Here is a 19,932-nt window from a genome sequence, read left to right on the forward strand (position 1 = left end):
TGGTTTTCCAATAGTCATGTGTGGATGTGAGAGTTGGAGTATAAATAAAGCTGAAGGCAGAAGAATTGATGCTTTTGAACTGTGGTGTTGGAGAAGACTCTTGAGAGGCCGTTGGACTGCAAGGAGATCCAGCCAGTCCATCCTAAAGGGATCAGTCCTGGGTGTTCATTGGAAGGACTGATGTTGAAGCTGAAACTCCAATACTTTGGCCACCTGATGTGAAGAGCTGACTCATATGAAAAGACCCTGATGGTGGGAAAGATTGAGTGCAGGAGGAAAAGGGGACAGCAGAGGATGAGATGGCTGGATGGCATCACTGACTCGATGGACATGAGTTTGAGTGAACTCCGGGAGTTAGTGATGGACAGGGAGGCCTGGCCTCCTTCGGTCCATGGAGTCGCAAAGAGTCGACATGACTGAGCGACTGAACTGAGCTGAACTGAAGGTCAGTCTACATGGTAGATTTAGACGACGCCAAGTCCTGTCTACACTGATGATGTTTACACATGACCGTGTACTTTCTACAGTGAGAACATTTACACCTGCCCCTGTTTGTGCGCTAGGACTGGAGACCTGGGTAGGACCTGGCCTGCCTCTGTCCTGGAAAACTCCGTGCCTGCGTCTGAATGTCAGCGCTCAGATGTCTGGGGTCTGGAGCTGAGGTGGCTGCTCTGGGCAGCGTGCTCTTCTCTGAGGGGGCTCCCTGGTCCTCCCGGGGTCGGGGCTGCGGTGGGCTCTGAGTGTCTCCCCCTGCCAGGTTCCCCCTCCCTGGGGCATGGAGGCGACTCAGGTGGCTACCTGGCAATCATTCCAATTTACCAGCATATTTGGGTTGAGCAGGGAGGCAGGTTCACCAGTGAATTGACTGCAGGGCACGTGGATCAGGCAAAAAGCCAGTGGGATCAGGTGAGGTTGCGGCCGTGACCTCCTTCAGGTCGACCGTCCTACTCAGCAGAGACCAGACCTGCCCCTCGTCTTCCAGGCCTGCATCTGGTGTGTTTTCTCAGCTCCTCAGTGGGACAAGAAAGGACCGAGCCTGCCAGAACCAAGGGGGTGCACACAACATTATCATGAGAGCTGTAAAAACAGAACCAAAGGGAAAGGGGAGGACTTCTCTGGGGCAATGTGGGGAGAGGAGACCAACCCTACCCTTCTTTCTACCGTCCCGGGAGTTTACAGGCACCCCCTTGTTTCTGCCTTAGGGGTCCAACCAGCAGAGACCTGGTGTTCTAACCAAGGGTTGTGGGGCCCCAGGTGCAGGGACTGGGGAGGTGGTGTCGCCTTGGAGACTGAGGACGTGTGTCCCCGGTTCAGCCCTGGGAGTTGTGTGAGCTCACCCCACCCACATGGGTCAGGATCCTGTACCTGGAGACCCCCTGGCTGCTCTTTACCTGCAGTGTGTCTCGTCCCCTCTGAGATTCCCATCCTCTGAACTGAGGGTGTTGCCCTGATGAACCTGTGGTCTCTTTTCTTGTCTTCATCTTGGCACATTCATTTGAGGTCAGGCAGCCTCCAGTGGGTTCCTGCTCTGTGTTCTGCTGAGTGAGGACATCTTGGGGTGTCATTTACTATCATAACGCATCACACATCTAATCACTGGGGTCACCGCTGTCTGGCTTCCCCTACACCAAGCTAAGGTAATTTAATTTTTATTTTTTATTGGAACAGAGTTAATTTCCATAGTTTTGTTAGTTTCAGGTGTACAGGAACTCGATTAGATGTTACCTGGGGGTCTATCTATCCTTTCTCTGTTTTTCCCCTCATATAGGTTATTACAGCTTGTTCAGGAGAGTTCCCTGTTCTATTCTGTAGGTCCTAGTTGATTATCAATTTGATATTAGTGTGTATGTTTTAATTCAAAACTCTTATCTCTCCCTTTTAACTTTTCTTTTGATAACAATAATTTGGTTTTCTCAGTGTGAGAGTCTTTTTCTGGTTTGTAAATTAGTTCATTGGTATGAATTGATGATTCCACTTGTGTGTGATATCTTATGATATTTACCATTTACTTTCCCACCAAGGTTGTGCGAGGATTCCCTTTCCTGCACATCCTCTGCAGTATTTATTTTCTGTAGATCTTTTTCCATGATGATGGCCATTGTGACTAGTGTGAGGTGATACCTCATTGTAGTTTGATTGGCATTGATTTGATCATTATCAATGTGGAATATCTTTCCATGTGCTTTTATTATTTTACACCTTCTGAACACAATTTACCTCTTGAACGTGACTTCTTGGAACTTGGCCCTTTTTGAAATTTTGAATTCTTTTCTGATGATTTGCCCCAGGACATTTCTTGAGGGTAGGTGTCATTTACAGCCCTGTCGGACTTGTTACTATTAGAAGCCCTTCAGCACCTGTTTTAAGATATGTATATAAATGTGACAGTGCTAATTGTCCCCTGCCCCCCTCAACTTTCTTTTTTGGTAACCATGAGATTCTTTTCCAAGTCTGTGAGACTGTTTCTCTTTTGTAATGACGTTCTTTGTATCCATTTTTAGATTCCACCAGAAATGATATCCTATGGTGCTTTTCCTTTCTCATTTACTTCACATAGTATGATCACCTCTAGTTTCTTCCCAGTAACTGGATACGGCATTATTTCATCCTTGTTTATTTTTGAGTAATATTGTTTTATGTATAACCCCATCTTTGTATCCATTCATCTGTCCTTGTACACTTAATTTGCTTCCCTGTCTTGGCTATCGTACCTAGTGCTGCCGTGATTGTTGGGGTGAAGATATCTTTTAAATTTTTGTTTTTTTTCTGGATCTATGCCTAGGTAAATTATGTTAATGCCTATGAAATTAAAAGATGCCTGCTCCTTGGAAGAAAAGTTATGACCAACCTAGACAGCATATTAAAAAGCAGAGACATTACTTTGCCAACAAAGGTCCGTCTAGTCAAGGCTATGGTTTTTCCAGTGGTCATGTATGGATGTGAGAGTTGAACTATAAAGAAAGCTGAGCACCGAAGAATTGATGCTTTTGAACTGTGGTGTTGGAGAAGACTTGACAATCCCTTGGACTGCAAGGAGATCCAACAAGTTCATCCTGAAGGAGATCAGTCCTAAATATTCATTGGAAGGACTGATGCTGAAGCTGAAACTCTAATACTTTGGCCACCTGATGCAAAGAACTGATGCATTTGAAAAGACCCTGATGCTAGGAAAGATTGAAGGCGGGAGGAGAAGGGGACGACAGAGAATGAGATGGTTGGATGGCATCACTGACTCAATGGACACGAGTCTGAGTAAACTCCAGGAGTTGGTGATGGACAGGGAGGCCTGGCGTGCTGCAGTCTATGGGGTGGCAAAGAGTCGGACACAACTGAGTGACTGAACTGAACTGATGCCTAGGTATAGGATTGCTGGGTCACTTGGTACTTCAATGCTCAGTTTTTTTAAAGAACCTCCATAATGTTCTCCCTAGGGGATGAATCCATTTACATTCCCACCTACAGTGGGAGGGATTTCTCTCCACACCTTCTGCAGAGTTTATTGCTGTGGATTTTTTGAGATAGTCATTCTGACTGATGTGAGGTGATACCTCATTGGACTATAGATTTGTCTTTCTCTAAGAATTAGTGATTTTAAGCACCTTTTTGTGTGTTTTATGGCCATCTCTGCCTTCTTTGGAAAAATGTGTGTATAGATCTTTGACTGATGTTTTACTGGATTGTTTGGTTTTTGATATTGCTCTGTAGGAGTTGTTTGTATGTGTTGGAGACAAATTCCCCTGGGTATCTTCATTTGCAAGAATTTCTTCCATTCTGAGGATTGTCTTTTTTTTCTCACTGCCGGTGTCCTTTGTTGTGCAAATGCTTTAAATGTTTATTAGGTTCCATTGGTTTATTTCTGTTTTATTTATCCTGATTCTAAGAGGTGGATCAAAAAAGAACTTGCTGTATTTTATGTCAATGTGTGTTCTGCTTTTTGCCTTAAGAGTTTCGTTGTATCTGTGCATTTATTTGGGCCCTTAATCTGTTTGCAGTTTATTTTTGTAAGCGGCATCAGGAGTATTCTAATTTTATTCTCATTTTCTTCTGCCCAGTGTTCTCCACAGTGGCTGCTCCCATTTTCAATTCCTAGCATCAGTGTAGGACTCTCTTCTCCTTAATGCCTTTTTCAATAGGCACGAAGCCGTGATCTGACCCACAGGTTTCTGAACACTGACACCCTCTGCAGCGTTTATTGTTTGTAAAGTATCTGCCTGGGGCCATTCTGACCGGTGTGAGGTGACAACTCATTGAGGTTTTGATTTGCATTTCTCTCATACTTAGCAATGTTGACATCTTTTCATGTGATTTTTTGGAACTGTGTGAGTTAAACTTACTTATTGAAAATGGCTTCTTGAAATCCTGCCCTATTTTGAATATCTTTCCAATGACCTCCCCTAAGACATTTCTTGAGGGCAGATCTTTTTTACTTACAGCCCTGCAGGCCCTGTGAGTGCCCACCAGCAATGGCTTCAGAGTTGCTGCCCTGGGAAATGGGCACAGGGCAGCATGTCGCTGTGCCCGACTTTGGTCACTGGGGGCACCAGAGCCTCAGGGAAAGGCATGTTCCTGGATTGTTGGAGGGGAAAGTGCCAGGAAAACACCCGAGGCCTGTGTCCCGTTCCTTCTTCCTTCCCCCATCCCCTGGACAAATCCCAGTTCCTGCAACACCACTCTGTGCAGGGTGACTTCATCCATAGGTGGGGGAACCCCAAGGAAGAGGCTGGAGGTGGGAACCCCAACACCAGGAGACACGGAGCCCGCGGGGCTTTTCAAAGCTCTTCCAGCCCAGAGGCCCCACATCCTTTGGGTGCAGTAGGCGTAGTTTCACTGCAGGAGGACCCCCTGGATCTGGAGGTTGTGGGCCTCTGCAGAGGGGAGCAGGCACGCCAGGTCCATGGGGCAGGGCTCATTGCCTGACACATCCTCCCCAGCTCCATCAGCCCCATGACAGTCCATCCTTGGGAACCAAGCCTGCCCAGGCTTCAGGGATGCACCAGCAGCCCAGGGCACCAAGGCCCGAGGGGAATAAAGTCGGCATTCTCTTTTTATAATTTGTATTTTGTATTCGTGTAGAGGTGCCTTACAGTGTTGTAGGATGTGGCTTTTTTCAATCTTTGTTTTAGGTGTACAGCAACATGATTCCCTTTGCGTAGATGCGGACATGTCCTTTTCTGGGTTTCCTTCCCAGATAGTTTATTATGCAGTGTTGATTAAGGGTCATCACTGACTATTTTATAAAGAGTAGTGTGTGTGTGTTCATTTGAAAGTGAAAATCGCTCAGTCGTGTCTGACTCTTGGCGACCCCATGAACTATACAGTCTGTGGAATTCTCCAGGCCCCAATACTGGAGTGGGTAGCCTTTCCCCTTGCCAGGGGATCTTCCCGACCCAGGAATTGAACCGGTGTCTCCTGCACTGCAGGTGGATTCTTTACCAACTGAGCTATGAGGGAAACCCATTTACACCTGCTCATTTCTCACCCCACCACCTTTCCTTAACCATAAGGTGCTTGGCTATATCCTGAGGCCCTTTCTATTTGGTAAAGAAGTTCATCTGTATCCATTTTTAGATGCCACCTCTAAGTGATACCATATGATAGTTGCCCTGCTTCCTCTGACTTCGGTTTTTATGATCCTCTCTACTTCTTTGTTGCTGGACATGGCATGATGTCATCCTCTTTATGGCTGAGGGATATTGCCTTGTGTGTGCACCCAATCCTCTGTATCCATTCATCTGTCCTTCTCTGATTAGCCTGCTTTCTTATCTTGGCTAGTGTGACTGAGATCGACGGTTACCCATGCATTTAAATTTTAGGTTGTCTCTGGATTTATTTCCAGGTATTGGATTGCTGGGTCCTAAGCAGACTGGTTCCAAATAGCAAAAGGAGTACGTCAAGGCTGTATATTGTCACCCTGCTTATTTAACTTATATGCAGAGGACATCATGAGAAACGCTGGACTGGAAGAAACACAAGCTGGAATCAAGATTGCCGGGAGAAATTTCAATAACCTCAGATATGCAGATGACACCACCCTTATGGCAGAAAGTAAAGAGGAATTAAAAAGCCTCTTGATGAAAATGAAAGTGGAGAGTGAAAAGTTGGCTTAAAGCTCAACATTCAGAAAACGAAGATCATGGCATCCGGTCCCATCACTTCATGGGAAATAGATGGAGAAACAGTGGAAACAGTGTCAGACTTTATTTTGGGGGGCTCCAAAATCACTGCAGATGGTGACTGCAGCCATGAAATTAAAAGACGCTTACTCCTTGGAAGAAAAGTTATGACCAACCTAGACAGCATATTCAAAAGTAGAGACATTACTTTGCCGACTAAGGTCCGTCTAGTCAAGGCTATGGTTTTTCCTGTGGTCACGTATGGATGTGAGAGTTGGACTGTGAAGAAGGCTGAGCGCCGAAGAATTGATGCTTTTGAACTGTGGTGCTGGAGAAGACTCTTGAGAGTCCCTTGGACTGCAAGGAGATCCAACCAGTCCATTCTGAAGGAGATCAGCCCTGGGATTTCTTTGGAGGGAATGATGCTGAAGCTGAAGCTCCAGTACTTTGGCCACCTCATGCGAAGAGTTGACTCATTGGAAAAGACTCTGATGCTGGGAGGGATTGGGGGCAGGAGGAGAAGGGGACGACAGAGGATGAGATGGCTGGATGGCATCACCGACTCGATGGACACGAGTTTGAGTGAACTGCGGGTGTCGGTGATGGACAGGAAGGCCTGGCGTGCTGCGATTCATGGGCTCGCAAAGAGTCGGACACGACTGAGCGACTGAACTGAACTGAAGGTACTTCTGTGTTGTTTTCCAAGTGATCATCCATACTACTCTTCCTGCTGGACGTACTATGTGATTGTGAAGAACGCTGCAGGAGGGTTCCCTTCTCTCCACACCCTCTCTGGCGTTGTTTGTTTACAGAGTGTCTGGCCACGGCCATTCTCACCAGTGTGATGTGATATTTCGCTGTAGCTTGGATTTGCATTTCTCTAATGTTTAGTGATGTTGACTTTTTTTTTTCATGTGATTTTTTAAAAGACTGTGAATTAAACTTACATCTTGAAATTGGCTTAACGCCTGCCATCTTTTGGATTCTTTTTCGATGACAACCCCTAGGACATATTTCGAGGGCAGCTGTGTTTTACTTACAGTCCCTGGATCCTTGCGAATGTTAAACGCCCAACCGTACGGCTCTTCATGGTGTTATTAGAGAAAATGGCCACAAGGCGGCAGCACTTCTTCCTGCCGGATGCTTTTTCTTTTTTTTTCCCCTGTAAATTCTTTGTTATTTTCTGTTGGAATAGAGTGGATTTCTGATGTTGTTTGTTTCATGTGTACAGGAACTTGATTCAGTTATACATAGACGTTTATTCTCTTTAGGGTTCTTTTTTGCATATAGGTGATGACACTATATTCAGTAAACTTCCTTCTGCAGTTCACTAGGTACTTTTTAATCCTCTATTTGATATATATACATAAATGTGTATATGTTACTTCCAATCTCTTAGTTTATTCTGCTGTATCTGGAGGTGGGGTTTCTCCAGAGGGAAACAGGAACTCCAGGTTCATTTTGGGGATGCACCCCCTGCTACATGCTCCCAGCTCGCTCTGCCCCAGGACCCTCCAGCCTTGGCACCCAAACCAGTCTCAGGCCCCAGGGGTATGACACCGCAAGTCACTATGCCCTGAGGGGAATAGAGTCGGAATATCCTTTCCGTTTTATCTGCTTTCATTCCATCATTTGAACTGGAGTATACAGGTGAATTACAATCTCGTGAGGGTTTTGTTTTTTCCTTTTCCTTCTGCCACAAATTGTTTCACTTCTTCATGATTGTACATATGATTTGTTGGGTGTTTTTCTTTATAGGTTAATACAGAGTGTGGAGGATGTTTCCTTCTGTTACATGGTGGGTCCTGGTCCCTTGTTCTATCAATAGCAGTGTGCATATATTAGCATATATTAGTCTGAAGCAGCTCTTTTCTCCCTGCCTCACCTCTTTATATTTTGATAACCAGAAGTGTATTTTCTAAGCCGGTGAGCCTGTGTCTCCAGGCAGTAAGTTCACTTGCATCCATCCTTAGATTACACCTAGAAGTGATATAGTATGGTATTAGTCTCTCCCTGTCTCTCTTACTTCACTTGGAATGATCATCTCTACTTTCTTTCCTGACACTGGACTTGGCACTCTTTCCTGCTTCTTTATGCTTGAGAAATATCCCACTGTGTACATGTACCCTGCCCCATTGTGTATCCCTTCACCTGTGCTTCTACAATTAACTGGCTTTTCTGTCTTGGCTGTTGTACATAGTGGAGCCAAAACTGGAGGGTTGTCCATCTCTATTAAAATTTTGGTGTCTCAACCCATCTGCCTCAAACCCAGATGAGTCCGGACATGAGACCCAAGCCTGCTCAGGCTCCTGGGGTGGGAGAGCAGCCCAAGTCAGGGAGACTGTGGGGAATAAGCTAGGCATTGCTTTTCTGTTTATTTTCTCTAGTCTCTTGCCTGTGCTGTGTTAGAGTACAGTCAATTTGCAGTTTTGTGCTTGTCTTCAGGGTACAGCCACGTGATTAACTAATGACATATACATACAGCTTATCTGTTCTTTTTTGGATTCTTTTCCCATAGAGGTTATTGCAGAAGGTTGAGCAAAGTACCCTGTGTTGAATATCAGGTTCTTCCTGAGAATCTATTAGAGATACAGATTTCTGTGTATATGTGGTGGGAAGGAAGGAAATAATGATTTTGCATTATCCATTACAGATAGAGATTTCTCTGTATTGCTAGAGGTACAAATTTCTGTCTATTTGGAAGAAAGAAAGGACAGAGATTTGTTGCTAAAGGTACAGATTACTGGGTATATGTTAGCCCTGACCTACTAATTCAGCCTTGTTCTTTCATGTTTTCTTGGAACATTCTATTTGTGTTTGAATTCTCAGTCGCTTTTGTGGTGTAAATTTGTTCCTTTGTATCTTTTTTTTTATTTTGCCTAGAAGGAACATCATATGTTTTTTTTCTTTCTCTGTCTGGCCAAGTTCGCCTAGACTATATTCCTCCAAGGTCCATCCTTGTGATTATTACCGGGATAATTTCATAATTTCAGTGGCCTCTCTTCATGGCTGAGTAATACTCCATTGTATATATGCACCACTTCTTCTTTAACTTTTAATCTGTCCAGAGACAGCTTGCAGGTTCTGTGTCTTGGCTATTGTAAGTAGTGCTGCGGTGAATGTGGGGTGCACGTGTCTCTTTGAATGATGGTTCTCTCGGGATATAGGCCCAGGTGTGGGTATGTCAGATCACGGGCTGCCCTCTCTTGAAATCTTATTTTCTGGCATGCAGACAAACAAACTTTCTAGCGGCTGTTGCTAATGTCCATTCCAATGGCCGTGTTGGGGGGTTCACTCTTCTAGCTGTTGCCCACATTTATTGTTTGTAGAACTGTGAGTTGGCCATTCTGACAAGTGAGATTTGATCTCTTGTCACTTTGATTGGCATTTACCCTGTCATATTAGAAGGCAATGGCAACCCACTCCAGTACTCTTGCCTGGAAAATCCCATGGATTGGGGAGCCTGGTGGGCTTCTGTCTATGGGGTCACACTGAGTTGGACACCACTGAAGTGACTTAGCAGCATTCAGGGATATAGAGCATCTTGTTCTCTGGCCATTTGGGGATTTTTATTCTTTTTTCTTTACCTTAAAGGGTTTATGGAGAATTTACCTTGCAGTTGGCCTCTTCAAAGCCAGTTGTGTTTGCAATTGATTTCTGCAATAATCGCCCCAGGTCACTTTCTGAGGGCAGCTGTCATTAACAGCCCACACAGGCCTTGTGACAGGCCTTGTGAAAGTGCAGGTGCTAAAGTTGTAGTTACAGGAAATGTCCACAAGGAGGCAGCACTTCTTCAAGCCCATCTCTGCTTCCACCTGTAACCAGAGCCTTAGGAAAGTCCTAGGACACGAATGAGTGTGGAACGTGCCTGGACCGACATCCAGGAGCTTGTGTCTCACTATTTCTTCCCTCTGCAGATTCACCTCTCCCCTCCAGAATCATGCGTACCTGGGACACCCCTCCCTGCTGAGGTGCCTAGGAGGCTGCACTCTCAGGAAGGAAGCTTCAGCTGGGGACCCCAGCCCCGTGGATCTGGGTACTTGGTGACTTTACCCTGGTCCTCGTGGCCAGACGGTCGTGTCACCATCATTAGGGTGCACAGGGCAAACCAGAAGGCCAGGTGTGAGAGGGTCTCAGTGCACGGCAGAGTGTCGGGCTGGCGGACGCTGCGAGTCCCGCCTTGGGACTCGGATCTAGTCTGGTTCCAGGGATCGGGGAGCATCTCAAGTCAGGGAGGCTGAAGGGAGTACACTGGGCATTACTTCCTTTTAGTTCCCTTTAATGTCATGCTGATGCTACGCTGGCGCATAGACCCGTGTGTTTTGTGCTTGTCCTCAGTGTACAACGGACTGATTCAGTTATGAAATATACATCACAGATTTGTATTTTTTTATTTTTTTGCCATAGAGGTTATGGAACAAGGTGGAGCAAGTTCTCTGTGGTGAACATCAAGTCCCTGGGAAGTAACAGAAAAGCAAATCTTTTGTACAGGTGCAAGGAAAGAAGGAAGGAGATAGTCCTTGTGGATTATCTATAACAGCGATAGATTCCCTTGTATAAGTTAGAGATAAGTAATCCTGTGTAAATGTGCATGAAAGAAAGGAAGGAAGGAGAAAATCCTTGTGGATGATCTAATAGAAATACAGACTTCAGTGCATCTGTAGAGGAAGGAAGGAAATAGCCGCTGTGGTTCCTCTGTTACTCGTACAGATTTCTGTGCACAGATTCGTTCTGACTTAAATTCATGCCTGGTGGTTCCTTTTTTTCTTAAGTTTGATCTGTGTTTGAATATAGAGTCTCTAGAGATTCCCAGGTGGCTCAGTGGTAACGGTTCCGCCTACCAATTCAGGAGACGTGGGTTTGATCCCTGGGTCAGGACAATCCTCTGGAGGAGGAAATGGCAACCCACTCCAGTATCTGTGCCTGGAGCACCTATAGACAGAGGAGCCTGGCAGGCTACGTAGTCCATGAGGTCACAAAGAGTTGAACACAATTGAGCACGCATGCAGTTAAAAAACAACACCTCAGTGTCTGTGTGTTTTAAATTACTGCCCCCGTATCTCTTTGTTTCTTAATATTGCCTGAAAGGGACATCGATGAAGGGAAGGTTTAGTGAAGGGCATCTTGCCAGGCTGTGTCGAACCCGTCCCTGTCCACCCCTGGGAATCAGGGCTACTCCAGTTCCAGTGATCAGGTGGCATCGCAAGTCAGGGAGGGTGGAGAGAATACACAGGCATTACTTTTCTTCCCGCTCTGTTCTTTTATCTCACACTGGTGCCACACTGAAGGATAGTAAATTTGCAAATTTTGCATGTCCTCAGAGTACAACAGACGGATTCAGTTATTATATATAAATAAAGCATATTTGTACCTTTGATTCTTTTGCCATAGAAGTGATTGAACAAAGTGGAGTAAAGTTCTCTGTGCTGAACATCAGGTTCCTGTGGAGTAACTGTTAGAGATACAGCTTTTTTGAATCGTGGAAGGAACAAAGGCTGGTCTTTGTGGATTACGGATTCCGGAGACAGAGTTCTATGTGTTTGTTAGTGATAAATATTTCTGTGTCTATTTGCATGGAAGGAGGAAGGAAGGAAGGAGGTAATCCTTATGGATTCAGTTCAGTCACTCAGTCATGTCCAACTCTTTGTGACCCCATGGACTGCAGCGTGCCAGGCTTCCCTGTCCTTCACCAACTGCTGGAGCTTGTTCAAACTCATGTCCATCGAGTTGGACATAGATACAGAGTTCTGTGCATACATTAGGACCAACTTCTAAACCATTTGTGGCCGTTCCCCTGCCATATTTTTTTAATTTCTTGATTTGTGTTTTAATCTAAGAGCCTCATTGTGTGTTTTTAATTACCTCCCATGCATCTCTTTTTAAAATAATGCCTAGAAGAGACATCATATGCTTTTTCTTCCTCTGCTGCTGAGTTCACTTTTTGTACAACCCTCCAGGGTTCATTCTTGTGGGGAGAAGTATCATAATTTCATAATTTCAGTGGCCATTTTTCATGTCTGAGTAATAGCCTATTGTATATAAGTACCACATTTATTGGCCATTTACTCTCTTGATGAACCTTCTCTTGGGTCTGTGTTCCGGTTTTTGGAAGTAGCTGTGCAGTGAGTGTTGGGGTGTATGTGTCATTTTGAATGATGGTTTTTCACCGCATTGGCCCAGGAGTGAGTATTAAAATCCTAGGCTTTGCTGTCTTGAATTTTTTTGCTCTGGCCAGTAGAGGCTATTCTTTCAGAGGTTGTTGCCAATTTCCATTCCCATGGAACTTGCAGGAGGCTTGATCATCTCCTGGCGCTCTCCACAATTTAGGGTTTGCAGAAGTCAGGATGGCCATTCTATCAGATGGAATGTGGTTTCTTGTTGTCGATTTGATTAGCATTCCTCCTATAATAATTAGCAATACTGAACATGTTGTCCTGAGACTGTTTTTTTTTTTTTTTTCCTGAAAGGGTGTGGGGAAATTTTATGTTTGCAATTGACTTCTTGGAAGTTGGTTGTGTTTGGAACTGATTTCTGCAGTACTCACCCCAGGTCCTTTCCTGAGGGGAGCGGTCATTAACAGCTCCACAGGCTTTGGGACTTGGAGGTGTCAGTAAGCACAGGTGCTCAACTTGTAGTTATAGGAAATGTCAACTTATAGTTATAGGTGGCAACACGTCTTCATGCTCATCTCTGCTTCCATCTATAACCAGTTCAGTTCAGTAGCTCAGTCGTGTCCAGCTCTCTTTGCGATCCCATGGACTGCAGCACACCAGGCTTCCCTGTCCATCACCAACTCCCGAAGTTTACTCAAATTCATGTCCATCGAGTCGGTGATGCCATCCAACCATCTCATCCTGTCATCCCCTTCTCCCGTCTTCAATCTTTCCTAGCATCAAGGTCTTTTCCAATGAGTCACTTCTTCGCATCAGGTGGCCAAAATATTGGAGCTTCAGCTTCAGCATCAGTCCTTCCAATGAATATTAAAGACTGATTTCCTTTAGGATGGAGGGTTGGATCTCCTTGCAGTCCAAGGGACTCTCAAGAGTCCTCTCCAACACCACAGTTCAAAAGCATCAGTTCTTCAGCACTCAGCTTTCTTTATGATCCAACTCTCAAATCCATACATGACTACTGGAAACACTGCTTATTTAACTTATATTCAGAGTACATCATGCAAAATACCAAGCTGGATGAAGCACAAGCTGGAATCAAGATTGCTGGGAGAAATATCAATAACCTCAGATAGGCAGATGACACCACCCTTATGGCAGAAAGTGCAGAGGAACTGAAGAGCCTCTTGATGAAAGTGAAAGAGGAGAGTGAAAAAGTTGGCTTAAAACTCAACATTCAGAAAACTAAGATCATGACACAGGGTCCCATCACTTCATGCCAAATAGATGGGGAAACAATGAGAGACTTTATTTTGGGGGCTCCAAAATCACTGCAGATGGTGACTGAAGCCATGAAATTAAAAGATGCCTGCTCCTTGGAAGAAAAGCTATGACCAACCGAGACAGCATATTAAAAAGCAGAGACATTACTTTGCCAACAAAGGTCCAGCTAGTCAAGGCTATGGTTTTTCCAGTAGTCACCTATAACTGCAGCCTCAGGGAAAGGCAGCTTCCTGGGATATGAATGAGTGTGGAATGTGCTGAGCAAACACCCAAGGGCTTGTGTCTCACTCTTTGTTCCCCAGAAGCTTCACCTCTCCCCTCCAGAATCATGCATAGCTGGGATACCCCTCCTTGCTGAGGTGCCTAGGAGGCTGCACTCTCAGGAAGTAGGCTTCAGTTGGGGACCTCAGCCCCGCGGATCTGGATACTTGGTGAATTGACCCTGGTCCTTGAGGCCAGACGGTCATGTCACCATCAGAGTGCACAGGGCAAATGAGACAGTTCAGGTTTAAGAGGGGTCTCAAAGCAGGGCACCCTACGAGGCGTGTCAACCCCAACCTAGTCCAGCCTTGGGACTGAAACCTACTCTGGTTCCAGGGATCAGCTAGCATCCAGGGACATCTGAGGGGATAAACTAGGCAATACTTTCCTTCCTTTTGTTTTTCTTTAATCTCATGCTGGGCCACACACCTCGGTCTTAATCACCTGGGTCACACAGCCTGTGGCATAAGCCCTCTTGGAGGAGGTCGCCATTAATCCAACCATAAAGCCAATGAGCAGATGACCCGCAAATCACAGAACAATTATACCAAAGAAATTCTTGCACTGTTAAGAAAGTTCTAGGACCCACAACAGATTTCCCAACCTGAGGATCTGGCAAAGGGACTGAGAAACCCCAGGGAATTTGATTTTGGAGGCCAGTGGGATTTGATTACAGAACTGACACAGGACTGGGGAAACAGGCTCTTGGAGGGAACAAACAAAACCTTGTGTGACTGGGACCCAGGAGAAAGGGGCAGGGACCCCACAGACACTGACCCAGACTTGCCCATGAGTGTCCAGGAGTCTCCGGCGGAGGCGTGGGTCAGCGGTGGCCTGCTGCAGGATTGGGGGCACTGAGCACAGCAGTGCTTGCATGGGACCTTCGGAAGGAGGTCGCCATTTTCTTCATTACCTCCACCATAGTTTGTCTCAGGCCAAACAACAGGAAGGGAACACAGCCCCGCCCATCAACAGAAAATTGGATTAAAGATTTGCTGAGCATGGCCCCACCCATCAGAACAAGACCCAGTTTCCCCTCCAGTCAGTCTCTCCCATCAGGAAGCTTCCATAAGGCTCTTATCCTTATCCATCAGAGAGCAGACAGAGTGAAAACCACAATCAAAGAAAACTAACCAAACTGATCACAGGGACCACAGCCTTGTCTAACTCAAAGAAACTATGAGCCATGCCTTGTAGGGCCACCCAAGACAGATGGGTCGTGGTGGAGAGGTCTGACAAAAACTGATCCACTGGAGAAGGGAATGGCAAACCACTTCAGTATTCGTGTCTTGAGAACTCAGTGAGTAGTATGAAAAGGCAAAAAGATATGACACTGAAAGATGAACTCCCCAGGTCAGTAGGTGCCCAATATTCTACTGGAGAAGAATGGAGAAATAACTCCAGAAAGAATGAAGAGATGGACCCAAAGTGAAATGATGCCCAGTTGTGAACGTGACTCATGATGAAAGTAAAGTCGGATGCTGTAAAGAACAATACTGCAGAGGAACCTGGAATGTTAGGCCCATGAAACAAGGTAAATTAGTGGTCAAACAGGAGATAGCAAGAGTGAACATTGACATTTTAGGAATCAGTGAACTAAAATGGGCTGGAATGGGCAAATTTAATTCAGATGACCATTATATGTACTACTATGGGCAAGAATTCCTTAGAAGAAATGGAGTAGCCCTCATAGTCAACAAAAGAGTCTGAAATGGAATACTTGGGTGCAATCTCAAAAACGACAGAATGATCTCTGTTCATTTCCAAGGCAAACCACTCAATATCACAGTAATCCAAGTCTATGCCCCGACCAGTAATACTGAAGAAGCTGAAGTTGAATGGTTCTATGAAGATGTACAAGATCTTCTAGAACTAACACCCAAAAAAGATGTCCTTTTCATCATAGGGGACTGGGATGCAAAAGTAGGAAGTCAAGAGATACCTGGAGTAACAGGCAAAATTGGCCTTGGAGTACAAAATGAAGCAGGGCAAAGGCTAAAAGAGTTTTGCAAGAGAATGCACTGGTCATCGCAAACACCCTTTTCCAACAACACAAGAGAAGACTACACACAGACATCACCAGATGGTCAACACCAAAATCAGATTGATTATATTCTTTGCAGCCAAAGATGAAGAAGCACTATCAGTTCAGTTCAGTCACTCAGTCATGTCTGACTCTTTGTGACCCCATGAGCTACAGCACACCAGGCCTTCAGGTCCAACACCAACTCCTGGAGTCCACCTAAACTCATGTCCATTGAGTCGGTGATGCCATCCAACCATCTCATTCTTTGTCGTCCCCTTCTCCTCCAGCCCTCAATCTTACCCAGCATCAGGGTCTTTTCACATGAATCAGCTCTTCACATCAGATGGCCAAAGTATTGGAGTTTCAGCTTCAACATCAGACCTTCCAATGAACACCCAGGACTGATATCTTTTCGGATGGACTGGCTGGATCTCCTTGCAGTCCAAGGGACTCTCAAGAGTCTTCTCCAACACCACAGTTCAAAAGCATCAATTCTTCGGCCCTCAGCTTTCTTCACAGTCCAGCTCTCACATCCATACATGACCACTGGAAAAACCATAGCCTTGACTAGATGGACCTTTGTTGGCAAAGTTATGTCTCTGCTTTTGAATATGCTGTCTAGGTTGGTCATAACTTTCCTTCCAAGGAGCAAGCATCTTTTAATTTCATGGCTGCAGTCACCATCTGCAGTGATTTTGGAGCCCAAATATATAAAGTCTGACACTGTTTCCACTGTTTCACCATCTGTTTCCCATGAAGTGACGGGACCAGATGCCATGATCTTCATTTTCTGAATGTTGAGCTTTAAGCCAACTTTTTCACTCTCCTCTTTCACTTTCATCAAGAGGCTCTTCAGTTCCTCCTCACTTTCTGCCATGAGGATGATGTCATCTGCATATCTGAGGTTATTGATATTTCCTCCAGAAATCTTGATTCCAGCTTGTGCTTCCTCCAGCCCAGTATTTCTCATGATGTACTCTGCATATAAGTTAAATAAGCAGGGTGACAATATTCCGTCTTGACATACTCCTTTTCCTATTTGGAACCAGTCTGTTGTTCCATGTCCAGTTCTAACTGTTGCTTCCTGACCTGCATACAGGTTTTTCAAGAGGCAGGTCAGGTGGTCTGGTATTCCCATCTCTTTCAGAATTTTCCACAGTTTATTGTGATCCACACAGCCAAAGGCTTTGGCATAGTCAATAAAGCAGAAATAGATGTTTTTCTGGAACTCTCTTGCTTTTTCCATGATCCAGCGGATGCTGGCAATTTGATCTCTGGTTCCTCTGCCTTTTCTAAAACCAGCTTGAACATCTGGAAGTTCACGGTTCACGTATTGCTGAAGCCTGGCTTGGAGAATTTTGAGCATTACTTTACTAGCATGTGAGATGAGTGCAATTATGCGGTAGTTTGAGCATTCTTCGGCATTGCCTTTCTTTGGGATTGGAATGAAAACTGACCTTTTCCAGTCCTATGGCCACTGCTACATTTTCTAAATTTGCTGGCATATTGAGTGAAGCACTTTCACAGCATCATCTTTCAGGATTTGAAATAGCTCAACTGGAATTCCATCACCTCCACTAGTTTTGTTTGTAGTGATGCTTCCTAAGGCCCACTTGACTTCACATTCCAGGATGTCTGTCTCTAGGTGAGTGATCACACCATCGTGATTATCTTGGTCATGAAGATCTTTTTTGTACAGTTCTGTGTATTCTTTTCACCTCTTCTTAATATCTTCTGCTTCTGTTAGGTCCATACCATTTCTGTCCTTTATTGAGCCCATCTTTGCATGAAATGTTCCCTTGGTATCTCTAATTTTCTTGAAGAGATCTCTAGTCTTTCCCATTCTGTTGTTTTCCTCTATTTCTTTGCATCGATCAGTGAGGAAGTCTTTCTTCTCTCTCCTTGCTATTCTTTGGAAATCTGCATTCAAATGGGTATATCTTTCTGTTTCTCCTTTGCTTTTCACTTCTCTTCTTTTCACAGCTGTTTGTAAGGCCTCCTCAACAGCCATTTTGCTTTTTTTTCTTTTTCTTAGGGATGGTCTTGATACCTGTCTCCTGTACAATGTCATGAACTCCGTCCATAGTTTATCAGGCACTCTGTCTATCAGATCTAGTCCCTTAAATCTATTTCTCACTTCCACTGTATAATCATAAGGGATTTGATTAGGTCATACCTGAATAGTCTAGTGGTTTTCCCTACTTTCTTCAATTTAAGTCTGAATTTGGCAATAAGGAGTTCATGATCTGAGCCACAGTCAGCTCCTGGTCTTGTTTTCGCTGACTCTATAGGCAGGTTTTTTACTATGTTTGATTAGTTTCCCATTAAAATTTTTTCAGTGTAGGTATCATTTAGAGGCCAGCAGTCCTTGTGAATATGAAGTGTCCATGACCAATTGTTTTAAGATTGCTGTTTCAAAAAGAGCCACAGGGAGGCACAATTTCTTCATGTCTTACTGTTGTTAATGGGGTAATCAGAGTTTGGGGTTAGTCCTGGTTTCTGGTTGTAGATGAGAGTGGAGTATGAAAGTAAAGCCACCTAAAGCTTGTGTCTCATTACTACTACTTTTTTTTTAATTTGTAGATTTCACTGGAGTAAATTTGACTTAAAACATTGTTTCCTCTAGGGGTACAGAGTCTTGTTCAATTATATCCATGCATGTATCTATCTAGGTTTTATTTCCACCCCCCCACCCTGAGGGTTATAACAGAGTGTTTAGTACACAACCTTTGGTAATATAAATTCATGTTCATTATGTATTTTTTATGTATGGCAGGTATAAGTTAATCCCAGTTTCCTAATATCACCCTTCCACCCACCATTATGTTTTGGTAATTATAAGTTTATTTCCTAAGATCTTGAGTTATTTCAAATGTAAATGAGCTCATCTGGAACAATTTCCTATTCCCACTTACAAGTGATGTTTTATATTTCTCTTTCTTGTTCTGAATCCCTTCACTTACTATGATTCAGTTCAGTTCAGTTCAGTCGCTCAGTCGTATCCGACTCTTTGTGACCCCATGAATCACAGCACACCAGGCCTCCCTGTCCATCACCAACTCCCAGAGTTCACTCAGACTCACGTCCATCGAGGCAGTGATGCCATCCAGCCATCTCATCCTCTGTCATCCCCTTCTCCTCCTGCCACCAATCCCTCCCAGCATCAGAGTCTTTTCCAATGAGTCAACTCTTCGCATGAGGTGGCCAAAGTACTTCACATGAGGTGGAGTTTCAGCTTCAGCATCATTCCCTCCAAAGAAATCCCAGGGCTGATTTCCTTCAGAATGGACTGGTTGGATCTCCTTGCAGTCCAAGGGACTCTCAAGAGTCTTCGCCAACACCACAGTTCAAAAGCATCAATTCTTTGGCGCTCAGCTTTCTTTACAGTCCAACTCTCACCTCCATTAATGACCACAGGAAAAACCATAGCCTTGACTAGACGGACCGTTGTTGGCAAAGTAATGTCTCTGCTTTTGAATATGCTGTCTAGATTGGTCATAACTTTTCTTCCAAGGAGGAAGCATCTTTTAATTTCATGGCTGCAGTCACCATCTGCAGTGATTTTGGAGCCCCCCAAAATAAAGTCTGACACTGTTTCCACTGTTTCCCCATCTATTTCCCATGAAGTGATGGGACCAGATGCCATGATCTTCGTTTTCTGAATGTTGAGCTTTAAGCCAACTTTTCACTCTCCACTTTCACTTTCATCAAGAGGCTTTTTAGTTCCTCTTCACTTTCTGCCATAAGGGTGGTGTTTTTTCATCTGCATATCTGAAGTTATTGATATTTCTCCCAGCAATCTTGATTCCAGCTTGTGCTTCTTCCACCCTAGCGTTTCTCATGATGTACTCTGCATATAAGTTAAATAAGCAGGGAGACAATTACTGTGATTAGCTCTCAATTGCTGTATGTTGCTGCAAATGGCATTATTTCATTTTTGTCATGGCAGAGTCATCTTCCATTGTGTAGATATAACTTGTTCTTCATTCATCTGCACATGTGTTATAAACGCTCCGGGAAACAAACTCACTCAGAACGACAGCATGGATAGTGGAGTGCAATTTATTATACTGGCGGGTTCGAGGCAGTTTCCTCTTTAGCCAGGGACCCCAACCAACTTTTGTGAAAACTTTATAAA

The sequence above is a fragment of the Oryx dammah genome, unplaced genomic scaffold (genome assembly GCF_014754425.2).
Source record: "Oryx dammah isolate SB20612 unplaced genomic scaffold, SCBI_Odam_1.1 HiC_scaffold_15, whole genome shotgun sequence".
Taxonomy (NCBI): Eukaryota; Metazoa; Chordata; class Mammalia; order Artiodactyla; family Bovidae; genus Oryx; species Oryx dammah.